Below are 17,255 nucleotides of genomic sequence, written 5' to 3'. Positions count from 1 at the left end.
TCCTGAACCTCATCTCCCATGTTGGAAGCTTTGCTTCCCCAAATGGGCCTAGAGCCACTCACTAATCCTGGTTAAAACCCAACACACTCCTCTGCTCCTGAGTTTGCAGACAACCTGGCTGCTTAAACAAAGAGCTGAAACAGCATCAAGGGCAAAAGTCTCCAGAACCCATCGGTCCAAAGAGCCCCAAACCTCTCAACACAGCCATGAGTCTCTCCCTGACAGACAGGGACCTGCCTGTGACACGAGGCATGAACCCACACACGCTGTCAGTGTCAGGGACACCCAGCAGAGTGTCAGTCTGCTGCTGCTCCCCTCTCTGGAAGCTTCTCTCATCCAATGAACTCCACAGAACCCACTGGCAGGACTGACTAATTCCCTTCTCCAAGCCCAAAACGCTGAGCTCAAGCAGGTGAAAGGAGAGGAAGCACATTTATTCCAAGACTCATCCCATGGTATGAGCAAAACAGTCCAAGTGCAGACACAGACTCAGGTTTCCAAGGGTGTGGGAGAAGTACATCGTGTTTCTTCTAGCTGCTACAGGAGGTTTAAATTGATTTTTCTCTATTTCAGCAATTAATTCCCATTAATCAACTTACTGTACAATGCTGCACTATAATTCACAAGTTTTATGTATTATATGAATAAAATTGCACATATATTTTTATGCGATTTTCATTTAATTGAATTCCAAGGAGATTTATCTGCTGGGTTATTAATAAATCTTAATATGGCCTATAACATTCAATTGATATTTAATTAACCTGCAATAACTGCCTTGTAAAATGTAAATTAAATGCTTTATTTTTTCCAGGCTTCTAACGTTAAATCAAATTCTTCATTCTACCAGCAAAGTAAAAAAGAAGTGGGGAAAAAAAACCCCAACAATATTGCAGGCAACAAAACCTGAGACCTGAAAAATATTTGATGTTTAGAGGTTCAAACTGGAAACTAGATCCATGTTTTGTAACCAGTTCTTCTCCCAAGGAAGTACTTTTCCACTGTCTCCCCCCCTGGAAAGATCACAAGACTCTGGGTGGATTTAGATGAAACACCAAAATCTCAGGAGGCTTGAAGAGAAATGAGAGGCACCCATTAGTAGTAATAAGGTTGCAAATTCCCATAGGTACTGTGGGCTTTGGCATTTTTCTTAAAAGTCTTGGCTCCTAGAGTCAGGTTATCAAATGAGAATGTCAATTTTCATTTAAAAATTTTTTAAAATAAGGAAAGATGTTAAAGCCCTTTGATAGGAGAAGTTTGCAAACCTGAATGTCAAAGGCATGAGAACTAGGAGACAAAAATACATAAAATTTGATCGTTATCTTTAAAAGTATCAGGACTTTTTTTGAGACTGAGATGTTTGAAAACTGGGAGGTGGCAACAAATGATCAAAACAGCCTTTACAAGAAAAGATGAGAACAATCCAAATTATATTTTAAGATCAAACCATTCTCCTCCCCCTCCCCTAGCAATTTACATAGATCTACATTAAATGCTGCAAACTGCAACAACAACTGGTTCTGATTTCCAAACCAGGATAGCTAGCTGCCTTTGCAGGGTGGTTTGAAAACTTCAGGAGAGTAGGACTGTTCAGAATTGTTATGTCTATAAAGTTTTACTGCCACAGCCCCTAAACTTAGTATATCTTTCTTTTTTTAATGCATGGAGTGGCCAATCTGTCTTACAATATTTCATTAAACAGGGTATTTCCACCAAAGGACAGTAACCCTCAGTGTCTCTAATCTGTCTGCATTAGATCACTTTAACAGGTATTAAATGAAAATCAAAAGTTAAATGTACCATGGATTTTAAAGGTGTCACAGCATGGAAGAATAAAGATGAAGCCAATGGATTCTGACTTGCAATGAATGAACAGAAATAAATCCAGAGCCTCTGTAATGGAAAGCCTGTCCCCCCTTGCTGTTCATCCTCTCCAGTCACTCACTCAACTCCCTCCTGCACAACTCCCTTGCCCCACCAAGGGCAGTGATTCCACCCAGGAGCTCCTGAGGCAGCTCTGAAGTGTCCCCACTGTGCCATGCAGCAGGAGGGGACATGATCCTGCACTCTGGAGTGTCTCTAGGGCTCCCATGAATTGCATTGCTTACAAAAGCATTGCTGACTAGCCCAAGTTTTGCCACTCTCACACTTTGCTGCCTCAGAGAGGAGTACCTGGAGCTGGGAGTCAGCAGATGCAAGTGGCCTCATGCTCACAGTAATTGACTGGAATTTTGCAGACCTGGGTTTAATCCCCAGCTCCAGTATGGACTCACTAATTTAGAGCAGGTTTCTTCCTCTCTCTCTCTCTCTCTCTGCATTTTGTGATTTTGGCAATTGGTAAGGATTAGCCTCTTCTTCTCTTACCTTTCATCTTTCTAATGGAGGAGAACAGATCCTTTAAACATGCCATGTGGGATCTACTGTCAGCTGTTGCTTGGGGGGAGTGAGCCCAGCATGAGCCTGTACACCACAGCCCCTTCCCAGGACAGTTGTGTTTTACTCTGCTGGATAGACATGGACATGGTAGGGTTTATTTCTCCCTTAAAGTGGGTTTCTAATTGAGCTGAATCTAGCACAGCTCTCGTTCAGGCCTGACCTTGACTGACAGTTCACATTTACTTGGGTAGCACTTTTTATCAGGCAAAGTCACCTGGGAGCTGCACTGGGAACAGCCACAGGAGTCCCATCTACTCAGACTGTTCCTAATGATGCTCCCGGGAATTAACTCACGACATGAGGAACAAATGTAATAGGTCAAAACCTGAGGAACTGCAAGATCTCAAACGTGCTTAGAGCCTAGGACCCGAGAGGCTCTCCAAAGAGATTGTACCACTGAGTTTACCTGGCCCCAGTGCAGGACTGCTGGGGCCCTGTGTGAACACCCTGTCCCTTGGGGATGTGAGAGCCATGAATTACTCCTCTCTGCTCTGCCCACTAGACAGCAACTCTCATGGCTATCCCATAGTCACAGCCATGCCTAGTCCTAAACTCCTTTATTGACCATATCAACCTTCTTCTTAAATCCCAGATCTTTCCTTTGAGGAACACATCAGGTAAATATCCCTGACATTTACATGATGTTCAAAGTCACCTTTTATACAGAGCTCTCACTGGGAATGGAAGGAACCCACCTGCCTAGCAGATACACCTGACAGCAAACCTGTTACACAGCAGGTAACCAAGAAGCAAAGCATCTACAGTCCTTCTGCTGCTGATCCCACTGGGATTAATCCCAGTTACTTACACAGAGACAGGTACTGAGTACAGGGAGTCCCTAACAGAAGACAGACACAACACTTGCAAGTTCTTCCTTTCTTCACATTCACATCTGGAAATGAGCAGTTGAGCAAGAACCAGCCCCATGAGACATCTAAATCAGCCCATCTTAATATTGGGCACATGCTCTCAGCTCACACGTCGCTGTGCATTCAGATGATTAATGGGTCAATACAGAGCTCACACAGCTCTGTGTGGTGGTGCTGCAGCACATCACCTAGATCGATACCCACACCCTGCCCCGGGGGAGCAACCAGGGGTTTGAACCAAAGAGAATGAGGTGCCTGATTTCTGTTACATTTCAAAGGGATTTAGAAGCTCTGCTCCCTCTCAGAAACCTCCCCAGACTACCTCAGAGGCTGTACACATGCTTGACATGACACCAGATAATGTTTGTGGGCTACAGCATAACTGGGGATTACTGCTCTGAAAAGGAGGACTTGCTGAAGTGGCTGTGGTTTAAGGAAGGATTTGAAAGAGGAGAGAAGTACAGAGGGAAGCTGTTCTAGACAGTAAGTCACATAAGAGAAGGCTTAAAAACTGAGAGCAGGAGGAAATGAAGGGATCTGAAAAGGAAGGGATTTGGGATAAACGAGTGGAGGAGGAGGAGAAATGTCATCTAGCAGCACGATTACATGGGGCAATGTGTGAGCTCCTTCAGCCCTTCTTCATGGGGTGACTGGAGTGATGGGAAAGGAAAGATGCACCGGTGAGCTCTGGGCTGGCTGCAGGAAGAAAACAGGTAACCACATACTCCTGGTGGGAATTGAGGGGATTTGGTGAAATTACAACCCAGCTTGCTCAGATCACAGAGTAACTGATTGTGGTAAGTTGTTACAGGCAACTCCAGCAAACAGAGGGACCAAAACCAGCCAGTGGGCTTCCAAGCAGAGACTGGGCACTGTGGCACAGGTCAGGGGAGGCGTGGGAAGGAGCAGGGAGCTGAGAGATGGAGCTGCTGGTGGAGCCTAATGGTGTAATGTTCACTCACCAGGCTGAATTAAACAGGACTGGCTCTGTTCATGGATTTTCCTGCACTAGTTTGCACTGGTTATCACAGATAAGCCACATTAATGCAACTCTGTTATGATGTTGGGAAACCTCAATAATGGAAATTAACTGCTCTGCATGGACGGATGAATGGAAGTTACACAACCACTGCCCTATTTCTGAGCAGCACAGCAATGTTGAGTGGGTGCAGTCAAATTTAAGAGCTGTTATCAAAATCAAGGAAAGGACTTCCATTCAAAAGGTAACTGGGAGAAAAGCAAGGACTTGGGAGCATTGCACAACCACAACAGCTCTGGACTCACACCAACAGTAACTCCAGTGCTGGAACAATGTACCAGCTTAGTGCTTTGACATGCAGCCAAGGGGCTTACAAAATACCTCCAAACAGTTAATGCAAATCCATATTACCAGCCCTATTAATGGCCTGTCATTGCCTGTCTGCAGATCGCTATTTTGTGCCAGTAAGCTCTAAATTTCCTTAATCAGTTATCCTTAACTGACATTTCCAGTGCTGGTGGGATTCCATCAAGTCCTAAAACCAGAAGGACCAATCTCTTTTTCAACCCAGTGAATCACCATTCCCCCACCCTCTGCCCTCAGTTTCCCTTTCCATATAATGAGGGCAACATCTTGTAACTTCACTGTAGCCACAGGACGTGGGTGTCCAACTCTTTTCAGAGCTGAATAACTCAAGCAGACCTGTTATTTTGAATTTCTTATTGTCTCAATTTCAATTTTAAACTGGTTCTTACAACCTTTCACATATACAACAAAATGATCAAAAGCCATTTACAGCTGGTTTTAAATGTGTGCCAGACTTGACTGAAACCTGGTGTTTCTGCCCCATTTGCAGAGGTCTTGGCAGGGAGGACAGGCGAGAGACTGCGTTTCCCTTGTCTCAGTTCCCTTGTCTGTTAACGTGAAACCTAAAATATTCCCCTCCATTTTGGATCAATGTCACATAACCTCATTTCCTCAGCTTAAGAAAAAGCCTTAGATTTTATATGTTGCACTAAAATATGTCAGCACTGTTCAGTTAATAAACAGTGCTAAATCAAAACCAGGCCCCAGTTCGTAGATCATGTGAGCTCTGTCAAACACGGGGAATGATACCACAGCAGAGATGTAATGGACAGACTCCTTAGCCTGGGTTTTATGGCTGTGAAAGAGAAAAACCTGGTGTTCAGTCACTTCTCGTTCACCAGAGGCTGTCACACAATCTCTCACAGCTTTTTTGGGTTATGTTTATTTTTCCTGGGGTTCCCAAGAGCCCTACCTTCTGATCCCCCTGAAAAACCTCCTATGTGACTACCTAAAAGACTAACCTTTGAGTTACAGCCAAAACTTGAAGCTTTTACTGCACGTTAGACCAGATCCTTACCTGATAAATCAGAATATCCCCCATCAATTTACACCCACAGAGGAAACAATTTTCACAAATCAAAGGAACAATGGTTTGATTTTCTTCTCCATGTTGACTTTTCCTGTGTGGTGACTCTGTTAAAGCCAAAAAACTGCTCTCCCTCTCATTTGTCAGGAGGACATCCCAACAGCTTTTAGGGCTGTAATTCAGCACCTATGGCCACCCCAGCCTGGCAGCAACCCTCCCTCCCACAACCAGGAGGTCACACTGCAGTTCCTATGGGGTTCCTGGTGAAATGAAAGGAATGAATCCCATCAGGCAATTGCCTCTTCAGAGGATGTCCTTGTTAGTGGAACCTCCTAACCAGCATCTGAATTTGAGGGGAAAACAATCAGGAACATGCCATGGACATTCATTATTCCCAATGCTTCTGCTGACCAGCATGAGCAGACCCACAATGAGACCCCCCTAAGCTAACATTGACTGTCCTTCACACCTGAAACATGAACAACTTCTGTGTACCTTTAGAGATTAATAGTGAAAATGCTCCTCTCTCACTCACTGCTGGAAAGAAAAGGTTTTTGGAAAGCTGTTCCTGTCATCTGATAGTGTCCAGTTTTTCCACTGAGAAAAGCCAAGCCTGAAACCTCCACACTGGTTCAGTTTTTCCTTTGGCAATACCCAGCAAAAGGCTGCTCAGTGTATCTATACACCTCTCCCTGCTGCTCCTGAAATCTGCCACGGATTAACACAGGGATGCCAGCAGGCAGCCAGAGCCAGGCACAGTCCAAGGCCACCTAAGTGTGGCTCTCAGGGGAATACATGAGGCCATGGCAGAAATCTCACACAAGTGTTGATCCAGCTATAAATATTTGCAATGTTGCAGCAGGTTGGCATCCCACTAGAGCTCCCACTTCTGGGAGAGAGGGAAGGACACCATGCTGCAAGAAGTCATCCCTGCCACTCACAACTGACAAACAGTCACCTGAAAGTTAGTTTAAGTTCAAACTTTCTGCTGTAGTGAATGAAGAGGGAAACTGGCACCTCATCCCTGGCCATTCATCCCATCCCAAGATAGTTATCTGAGCTGGGGAGGGTGAATTGATGCTGGAGGTGCCAGTGTCTTTCGACAGGGACTATAAAAGGAGCCTAGATGATTATCTTGGACCAGGCACCTAACTTTTAGGCAGAGTCAGTTCAGGTGAATCTTTGTTGAACTGCAATCAGTGGTGGTTTCTCCTTTGCCTTCAGTGGGGCCTGGTTTTCACCACGGCAATCTGAATAGATTAGAAAAGAAAAACAGAAAAGGGAAACACATCTATAAGGGAATGAAATATTTATTTCCCCTGATTCACAGAGAGCAATTAAGATATAAAGAGATAAGGGGAATTCTTCATAGACACAGAGTGGGCTTACATTGAACAAGAAAGGAGGTTTTGGAGTCTGCAAGCACAACTTGAGCTCTTAGCCACCCTGCCTTCCTCCCAGGAAAAGCATCATGCAAATGTGAGGAGGAAGGAATCGCGGTAGACATGCCATCTGGGAGGATGATGGACAACAAGCTGACTAGGAATAAATAGCAAAATATAATAAATTCCAAACCATGCCAACAGCAACTGTTGTGCTATGAATTAACAGTGCTATTAAATGTTTACGCACACACTTCTGTCAGCACCTGTCAGCATTTATGCAATACATACGTTGGCAAATCTGTATTACGTTATTTCTTGCAACTGATCTGCATTAATACTGCCTGTGCACATGTTCAAGCAAATTGCTACACTTCTTTTTGACCTATCCATGTGCAAAAGGTGCAGCAGTTCACAGGATTTTATGCCTATGCAGCAAATTCCAGGTTTATGTGCCAGGCAGCAGAGCAAGGCTGAGGGATAGAGGGCAGCAAAGGAAAGAGAAAGAGGAGCAGGGAAGAACAAGGGACCTGGAAAGCCCCCGGCCAGGGCGGGAGGATGCTTGAGGAGACGGTGATGGACTTAGGGTCCCCTGGCTGGGTTCACCCTCAACCAGGCCAGAGAAGGGGAGTCACACAATAAGCCTCCTTGAGCTGGAAGAAAAGGCAAGGAATGGGGTGAAGCCCCAAAATCCAGCCCTAAGATACAGCCCCAAAAGAAAGGAAAACACATTTGGCTAGGGCTCCTGCTAAACTCATGCTACAGAGAAGTTATGCTATAGCCAATAGGATGGACTGCAGCACTCCCTGCACCAAAGCACTTCATTTAACTTCCCCCTTTGGTTCTTTTTGGCTCTTTCCTCCCTTCCCCCAGCCCTGAGTGCAGTAGCTGGGGTGGAGGAGATAAAAATGTGTAATTAAGGGAGTTGCCACTTGCTAAAGCTGGAGACTGCTGGAGCAAAAGAGAGGGTTTGTGGTGACAGGGCTAAATCTGGGACCCACCAGTGGTTGCTAATGATGAGAGCTGTGGTTGCTGTGCCACCCAGGCAGGAGCGGTGGAAAGACAAGCTGTGATTGCAAAAGGAGCTTTTGTGCCCCACCTCTGCTCCATGCAGGGGATTTTGGAGGCTCACAGACATGGGATGCTGGCAGGGCTTTGGGACAGCCATGCAGACACAGGCAGAGCAGTGGGAGTGAAAAGAAGGCCACAGCTGATGCTTGAGCTGACCACTGAGCATGGACATCCCAGCCCTCCTCGACCAGGTTTAACCTGAGCATGGGGTCAGGGAACATTGGTTCTGGTCCTGGAACTGGTGCTGTAGAGGAGAGAGAGACATGTGGTGCCTTCCCAGGCTGCTGCAGGACCTGTGAACTGTTCCTGTTCTCTCTCTCCCTCTCTTTGTGCATAGACTCTGTGAACTTTTGTCTTTTTACCCTCAATTTACTTGAAGTACCAAAAGCAGCAGCTGAAACAGATATTTAGAAGAGCAAACTTTTCAAGTTGATCCTCCTGGCCTCATTGAGAGAGATTTCCTCTGAAATTGAAGCCACAGCAGAATCCAAACCCTGGTGTGAGCTGTGGCAAGATGCAGGACAGGCAGAGTTGGCTGATAACAGTAATGTGCCACGTAACACCCCATCAAGCTCAGCTCAAACTCTTGAGTTGCCATTTGTGCTGAGCACAGACAGCCCACTGAATCCAAAAATGTGCAAGGCTATTGTATGGCCAATTTTCTCTGTGCATTAAACAGGATTCAAAGAGAACAGGGAGTGAAAGGTCTCACCTTGGCCACAGTTATCCCTCAGTCAACCACATTCATTTGTCAACTCCATTCCTGTGTCTTTAAACACATGACTTAGACTCAAACTAAAGAAGGGCTTTTATATTTTACATTGGAATTAACATGACAAGCGATTAGCAGATCATCAAGAATCAGACTTCTCTTAACAGTACTAATAAAAAGGGAGATATTTTTAATGCAGTTCCTAGGATTAATAATTGCCATTCTGATAGAGTCAGAATTTCCAGCATGAGCCATTCCCTCCATAGCCACAGGTGCAGATGGATGAAGCAGCTCAGACAAGCTCAAGTTGATCACATTTTCCATGTAAAAGGGCACAGTAATTACAACTGATGAGGGTGCTGGAGCCAAAACACTGGGTCTTGCTAGGGAAAAAAACCAGATTTGTAATCAACAGGGGTAGCCACAGGAGAAGTTTTAAAATCCTAATTTAAAAACACTTAGCAGTAGCATGCTATGATCCTACAGTTACTGAGTACCAGGACATTAGAGGAGAGGTAGTAAGTGTCCCTGCAAAGTGCTGCTATACAGGAGACTCTTCAGCTTTACTGGAATTTCCAGTGTTCACACACCTGAAACTCACGTTTTTTTCCTTCTGTTTAAGGAAGGCACAGAGTATTTTAGTGCATCTCCAAGATCAAGTGGAAAAGTGAAGAGGTTGCTGTTTAAGATTCAGTTTTGAGGACCAAAGTCAACCTGGAGGGATAACAGCTCTACATCCCCATCCTGGAGTTAAAATATCCTTGCAAAACAGAAACATTAAGTTTAACAATCTAAGTGTGGATTTGTGTCTTTAAATATCATTTGCTTTTCTAAGAAGGACGCAAAGATCTCCTTTGCTGACTATTGGCACTTAAAAGCTGAATTTCCAAACGAGTTCAGCCCCCAGTTTGCAGAGCAGCTTTGTATCACAGACTGATTTTTGTTTGTCTAAACGAGTGCTAAGATCCTTGGAAATCTTTACTCCTGGTTGTGGGTTCTGCATACTTTAAAACATGCCCCTGGTCTCTTCTAACACACTGAACCCCGAGGAGAAATACCAGTAGGGTTAGAAACCACCACCAGATATATTTTGAGCTTGATTGCCTGTATTATCTTAACACCCTGTTGCTCCAAAACCTCTGAAAATGACATATCTCATCTTTCTATTGTTATTACACCCAAAGGATATGTCTACACCGCAGTGCTGAGATGCCCATGCCAGCTTTCAACAAGCTGGTTCTGGAGCTGGAAGCAGGCTAGCTGCAGCAGCACCCAGCACATTTCCTCTGCAGGCTAATTTGGGCTGCTCCTGCCCTGCTGAAGGTGGCTGAGAGAAAGCAACGGGAGCTTGGCTTGACTCTTCTGGCAACACACAAATGCAACAGGGCAACCACTCCTGATTAGCTCGCTCCCACACCATCTGTTTTCCAAGACTACATGGACTTCCTGGCACAGAGACTCCTGTTTGAGAATACAAGCTTGTGTACAACAGTTTACCATAACCAGCAAAGCCGAGCTGACACTCCCTCCCTCAGAGACAGCAACAGTTTTGCTTGGGTTTTTTTTTGGGTTTGGTAACCCTTTGCCTGTTCTGCATTGCTGGGTACCACTGGTATCACACTGCAGGGGGAAACTGTGGAGATTCCTGTGTTCCAGGCAGGTTTGTTGGCACAGAGTGGATCATCTCACAGGTGTGAGATGTCAAGGCCAAGCTGACGTAGGAAGGAGATGCTGATCCCCTGAAATCCATCAGGTTTCAGGCCTCTCTATGATACTCCCTTTAGCTCTGGAGCCTCCACAGGCTGCAGTGTGAGGGACACAAGGACCCTCAGATCCCCCAGTGCTGCCCAGGAAAGCACAGCCCAAGGCAGGAGGGAGAGCACAGCCCCTCTCCTCACACTCTTTTCTCACTCTGGCAGCAGTGGAGCAGCCCTAACACAATGCAGAACCCAGGCCAAAACCCATAGCCACTCTGTCTGTCTAACTCTGTCTGGCAGTGGTGCAGTACATTATTACCTTCTGTAATTCCCCCAAGTTATTTAGGGCTGTCTCCTTATTATCTCGATATCTTGGCTCCCATAATAATTACAGACCCAGTTTTACAAGGGCAATTTTTTTTTCTTGATTAGTTTCCAGGATTCTGTTGTTGCATCAAAGCTGTGCTCATTTTTGTGTATTCCTGACAGATGTCTACTGGGGGAATTACAGCATGGGCATGCAAAGAGGAAGCCATCTACGGTGAGATTAAGGAAACAAAGAGCAGTTCTGTGAATTTAAGGGAAAAAAAGGCATTTCTCATGCGTGAGCACATGCACACCCAGCTGGTCAGACAAACACACACATTTTGGCACTTGAGTTTCTGTTGTTTCTCCCTGGTTTTGCCTATCCAGAGCAAAGCAAGTCACAGAAGTGCTGTAAGAACCTCCTCTCACCTATGCAAGTGTAAGGAGCAATTAAACTGAATTTGCCATGTCTGATTTTACTCTTTCTGGTGAAACTCATTGTCTCTAGCCAAACCTCTCACAACTCTCTACAAAGGAGCTGGTCATTAATTATGCATTTCATAGAAAGGAAACTGGTGAGAAGCAATGAAGTGACCAGTTAACAGCAACTTGGGAACCAGAGGCTGAGCAGGGAATAAAGCAAAGGTCTGCAGAGTCTTCCATCTCCACCACAAAGTCAGGTGAGTGTTTGCTCTTCCCTAAACTCAGCCTGTGCTGTACCTCTGCTGTACCTCTGCTTGCTGTGTTTGCTCTTCCCTAAACTCAGCCTGTGCCACGGTCTGCTGTGCATCTGTTGCACCTCTGCTTGCTGCAAGCCCTCAGCAGGATTTGGCCAAGAATAAACAACAACAAGAAAACACCCTGGTTATTCATACTACAGTGGTGCCTAAAAAAATACTAATTATCTCTACCAGTGCAGTGCCTGCAGGCCTCAGGTGAGACTGGCACCCCATTGTGCTAGGTGTTACTCAAAACAGATTATAAAAAGATGGTCCCTACCCTGAAGAGTTTATAGTCTCATTATGCAAGAGGAGGAGTGGGTGGAAACAAGTTCAGAGAGATAGAGTAACTGATTCACTATCTCTCACAGCAGAGCTAGCTAACAGTTTCCTGGCCTCTGAACTAGTGCCTAAACCACACAGGTTCCCTCAAACATGAGGGTCTTCATACTGTCTGTTTGCCTCTGCCTTGAGGCTCCCAAGTGTTTAACAAAGGCAACAACTCATGGTTCTAAAGTGGTACCTCTGGTCTCTATCACACAGAGAGGTCAGGCCCCAGGCTGGGTGGCTGAAGCTTGGCAGTGGAAAGAGCCACAGTGCCACCAGGAGCTGTGCCTGTCATCACCATTCTCAGCAGCAACCAACCCCTCTGCCATCAATTTAGTCGCTTCCAAAGGCAGAAGATTGGACTTGTTGGACAAAGAGCTCAATCTGGAATGGCAAATCCTGTATGTTAAGGACTGATGATGACTAGATCAAACCATGTGTCAAATAAATCACCCACTCAGTCCAGAACCATACATGAAAATACAATTAGAGATTAGCCCATAGAGTGCATAACTGGCAGTACGTCAGCTACAAATCATTTTAAAAGCATGTAGCTGATCTAGCCTCCTTAATTCCTTGAGTTGTTGATTCCAATTATCAGCAGCCAAGTAGCAAAAGGTTTTTTATCCCAGTAGATTTCTTACTTTTGGATACAATAAAAGTCAATTTATTCGATGATTACTAGGACATGGGCAGTTAATAGGTTGTGTCTGTTCTTTCTCCCCTCAGATACTTCAGAGTGGATCCATTAACACATTTACAGACTAGACTTAAACAATAATAGTGCTGCTCCTTCTCCGGGGGTAACCAAACCAACCCACTTTTTGTACAGGGCTCTGGGATGTTTTTTACTATTACAGCTCCAGAGGAATTTACATAATTGGTTATGAATAATTTGTAACTTGTCTAAGAGTCTCCATGTAACTATCTGATTTACTACAGCTTCCCACTCCAGAACCAGCACAAGATTTTAATACACTTTTTAATTGCAAGATCATAATTTAAGCATATCAGTGCTGCCTAGTGTAGATGGGACATGAGACAGACTCCTCTCCACAGCCTCCTCCTGTACCTGGTATCCAGCCACAGGAGGACCTGTGAGGCCCTGGGAAGGCTGCAGGGATCACCTGCAGGGCAGGGAGCAAATGCCACTGCCTTTGGAACAGTCCACTCTTCCCTCCTTTTTGTGCTTGCTTCCAAATGATTTGATCTTTGCAGGGAGGAAGGAAGAAAAGACCTCATGGTTTAGGCATTCTGCTAGGGGTGTCTGTGTTCAGTGGTACCTCTGTGCATCTTTGGTCACTCCTTTAGCCTGATCATAAGAGTAGTAATACATCATAGAATCATAGAATCAACCAGGTTGGAAGAGACCTCCAAGATCATCAAGTCCAACCCTACTGTGGTTACTAGACCATGGCACTAAGTGCCACATCCAGTCTCAGCTTGAAAACCTCCAGGGATGGTGAATCCACTACCTCCCTGGGCAGCACATTCCAATGTCTGAGCACTCTTGCTGTAAAAAATCTCTTCCTAATGTCCAATGTAAACCTCCCCTGGCAGAGCTTGAGTCTGCCAGGTGAGGTTTCTCCCCATGGGTTAGGATCCTGGAACATAGGTAGGCAGCACTCCAGGGGTGGATGGATACTCTAGGACTAGCTTTATAGGGAAAAGTCAGGGCTGGAGTGCTGGGGCAAAATGACATGCAGTGCCAAAGACCTAGATTTTGAAAAAAGGAATCCATACATTTAAACTGCTTGATGGCAAGTGTCGCATCTGTCCCTGTCCTGCAGGCAGGGATAGATAAAATAGTCTGATTTTGCATAGGGACAAATGAGTCTCTTGTCTGTACAAAAATCAGAGATTTTTCTCAGCAGCTCAGACTGTGTATGGGAGAGCCAGCTTGAAAGCCACTGAAAAATGGGGAGAACCCCTGCACAAAGGAGCCCAATGGCCTCTGGGTGTGTGCCATGGCCTGACTGGGGTAGCTACTCCCCACCAGTGTATTGAGGTATCCCTCTGCTCTGTGCCCCTGTGGATGCTCTGGTACCTCAGTGCTGAGGTTCCTGTGGGAGACCTTGACCCAGGTCTGGGCAGTTGCCTTTGCCCAGGCACCTCATCTCACAGACCTCACAGGAAACAGCTTTCTGCCAAAACCTCCATCCAGTTTGGAAGAAATCAGCTGTCAGATCCAAAGTCACTGAGCACCACAGACTCACTACACTGGCTCTGTTTCCTTAGAAAATGGCTCTGAAAAAAAGATTCCACGTTTTCACTCGGAAGAAAGTATAAAGGACAAGACTCCAACAAACTTTCTCTCATTTTTTCCCCATATGATGCTTTTGCTTCAGCAAATGGAATTTAGGACTGGGTCACTGAATCAAATAGTTTGCTCCCACAGGAAACCTCTTCACATAGCCCATTTAATTATTGATATTTCTGCCCCCAGTTCAACAAAATCACGGGAACAGTCCTAAATTTGTTTAACTTTAAGCAACTGCTCATCTTCAGCTGACTCCAAGACTCATTACAGAAGACAAGGCAATGCTGATGTGCCTTATTAAACACTGGTTTAATAAAAGATGCTATTGCTTTTTTTCTACAAATTTCACTATGCAAAGGGTAAATAATTGCTTAAACTTGGTCTTTAGGCAAGAGAGTATAAGCTTCTCAGTCCCCACTGAGAATTAAGCCAATGCCTAAATGCCTCCTCTGAATTGGGGACTGATCATCTCATTTGCCTTTGCCCTGATAGGGCCTTTACTGTATTTTTTTTTCCTTCAGCTGCACTTTCTTTTAAAAAAATTAATCCTATCAAACTACCAAAAGAACCACCTCACTTCCTTCAAGTTTCTTCCCAGCATTTCTAAAAAAGATGGTTTATTGTCCTGAAACCAAACCCATTCCAGCCTGTCAAAACCTTTCTGTAAGGCAGCAGCGAGCTGAATAATACATTTCACATTAAATTACACAACTGTGTCATCGGGCTAACATTAAAGGTAAGTCATTAATAAAAAGAGAAAATAAAGTGGTCCTTAATTATACAAGACATTAAAAGGCTGAGTGTTTTGCTTCTATGGCACACACTTTGTGAGAATAAACGTTTTAAGACCAGTGTGAACTTTCCTCTGTGGAAATTACAGCTCCAAGATAATCCCTTGCACCCGCTAATGCAGCTATTGCTGTTAGACGTGTCCTCATGCACCTCCTGACTCCTTGGTGCTAGTTCTGGCCACGAAGCTAGTTTGCAAACTCACACAGGCAGGTTTAGCTTTTGCTTTGTTATTTATGGGGGACATTTTCAGAAGACTCAGGTGAAAGCACTTAATAGCTGAACCCCATTGATTTTTCGGTAAAAATAGAACATCTTGGTGCTTTTGACCAACATCCGAATACACTTTGGATATTGGAGCCTAACAGGGTAAAGCCAAAGGAGCAGAGTGGGAATCCAGGCATGGAAAGCTCAGCATTAGGGCCAGATGGAGCTGTACCAAGGACAGTGGCAAGCAGAGAGGGGCATTTGCAAGCACGTGGCCACTTCAGCATCAGCAGAAATGAGAGACACTGTCCCCCCTGCTCCCCAGCACCAGGTAAACCCCCCCTGAGATCCCCACAGCCCTGCTTCAGTATCTGAAACCACATGGGGACACGGTGCCTTCTGCAAATCTCCTTGCATAATACTTCCTTTACCCTGCAACTAACAGCAGGAACTCCTCAGAGCCAGAACTCCTATAGGAAAACCACAGATTGAAACCTTTTGGGGACTGACACCATTTTTTTTTTGCCTGCAAAATACCTTTTCCCAGGAGAAAAGCATTCCTCTTGGTACTCCTTTCTGTCTCCTCTTTCCCCCTCCAGCTTCCAGAAATGCAAAGCTACCATGTTGAGGCTGTGAATCCTCTGTCACTCTGAGCCAGCTTTGCCTTGGAAGCACACCAAGGTGGCTCCCTGGGAGCCCCTGAGGTTCTCCTCCAAGCCTGAGCTAACTAGAGACTGAGCTCTGGAGCAAAAGCCCTGACACATTTCTGCCCATGGTTTGGAGCAGACCAAGCCCTGCACAGCTCCCATCAGATGTCCACAGCCACCACTTGGCAGCTGTGGAGGCATAACTGGGAATGTGCTACAGAAAAGACTTGGGAAAAGAAGGGTTAAGGGCACACAGGAATATCCATGACATGCTTGTACTAAGGATAACCCTTCTCTGCCCACAGAAGCACAGTTAAGTGGAGTAACTTTGTATTAACCTGCTTTTGAGGACTCCAGTCAGGTAGGTTGTGGATCCTTCCCCGGGGGCGGGTGGAGCCTGTGTTCTCCAACAAAAACAAATTGGAAGGAAAATTTCCAAGGAAACATGAAAGGTTGTGAAAAGTGTTGGTTTGTGCGGAAAATTTTTGTCCTATTTTTCCTGAAAAACTGAGAGCCTAAAAACAAAAGTCTTTTGGCCAAACCCCTGAGTTTTTCAGTATTTGAATTTCTGAACCATAAAAAAAAAAGGTACTTTTCTTGGGAACGGTAGATCAAAAAAAATCCCCCTAAAATTAATTTCCTTTTAGTTTGCATTTAAATTGTCTGCTTTATTATGGCACTAATTCTGGCTTTTTTTTGCTCTTTTTTTTTTTCCTTTTAAAGAAACAAACTCTTCAGCACTGCAGTTATAGCAAGACTCAGAAGATCCCTGTGTTGTGGATACAGCCTTTCATCAAGGAGACTAAAGTTTTCCATAAAGCTTCAATGCTGGGGAGCCATCCTAAGGCTTTGACTCACGTAGCCAAATTGGCCAGGAATTAGTTTATAAAGAAAACATCAGGGATTTAACCATATACACATCCCAAATCACACATCTACAATCTAATCAACTGGGTTTCTTTCTGCAAATGCCAATAGAATATTTGGTACATATTAAAGGATGCTAATAAAATTTACAAGATAAAATAAGATTCCTGCCAGGGACACAGTGTCTTCTCCCCCTTTGCACTCTCCGTGCTTCAGCAGTGCAGTACAACAAGATGTGTGGGGGATACCAACATTAGTTTGAAAACTGGAGGGGTGTCTGGGTGATTTCCTTGTGCAAAGACACCCTCTCTCTGGTGCCTGCTAAATCCTCCTTGCCAAACATTATTTACCCCTGAAGCTAACAAAAACACTTTGAAGAGCAAGTCTCAGCATACCAAGTGTTAAATATTTCACATGTGCAGGGGTAGCCTTCACATTAAAGGATGTCTCCTTTACCTCAGAGTAATTAACACACTTGAACTGTCCTGAGGTTAAAGAAAAAAACCAAAATTAAACAGAAAAAACCCTCAACACCAAGTACAGATCAGACACCTGAAGTTCACTGTGCAGAACACTCATTAGTGCCAACCCCAG

This window comes from Acanthisitta chloris, unplaced genomic scaffold (genome assembly GCF_000695815.1).
Source record: "Acanthisitta chloris isolate BGI_N310 unplaced genomic scaffold, ASM69581v1 scaffold9714, whole genome shotgun sequence".
Classification (NCBI taxonomy): domain Eukaryota; kingdom Metazoa; phylum Chordata; class Aves; order Passeriformes; family Acanthisittidae; genus Acanthisitta; species Acanthisitta chloris.
The sequence above is the reverse complement of the archived record's forward strand: the minus strand, read 5'-3'. Positions refer to the sequence as shown.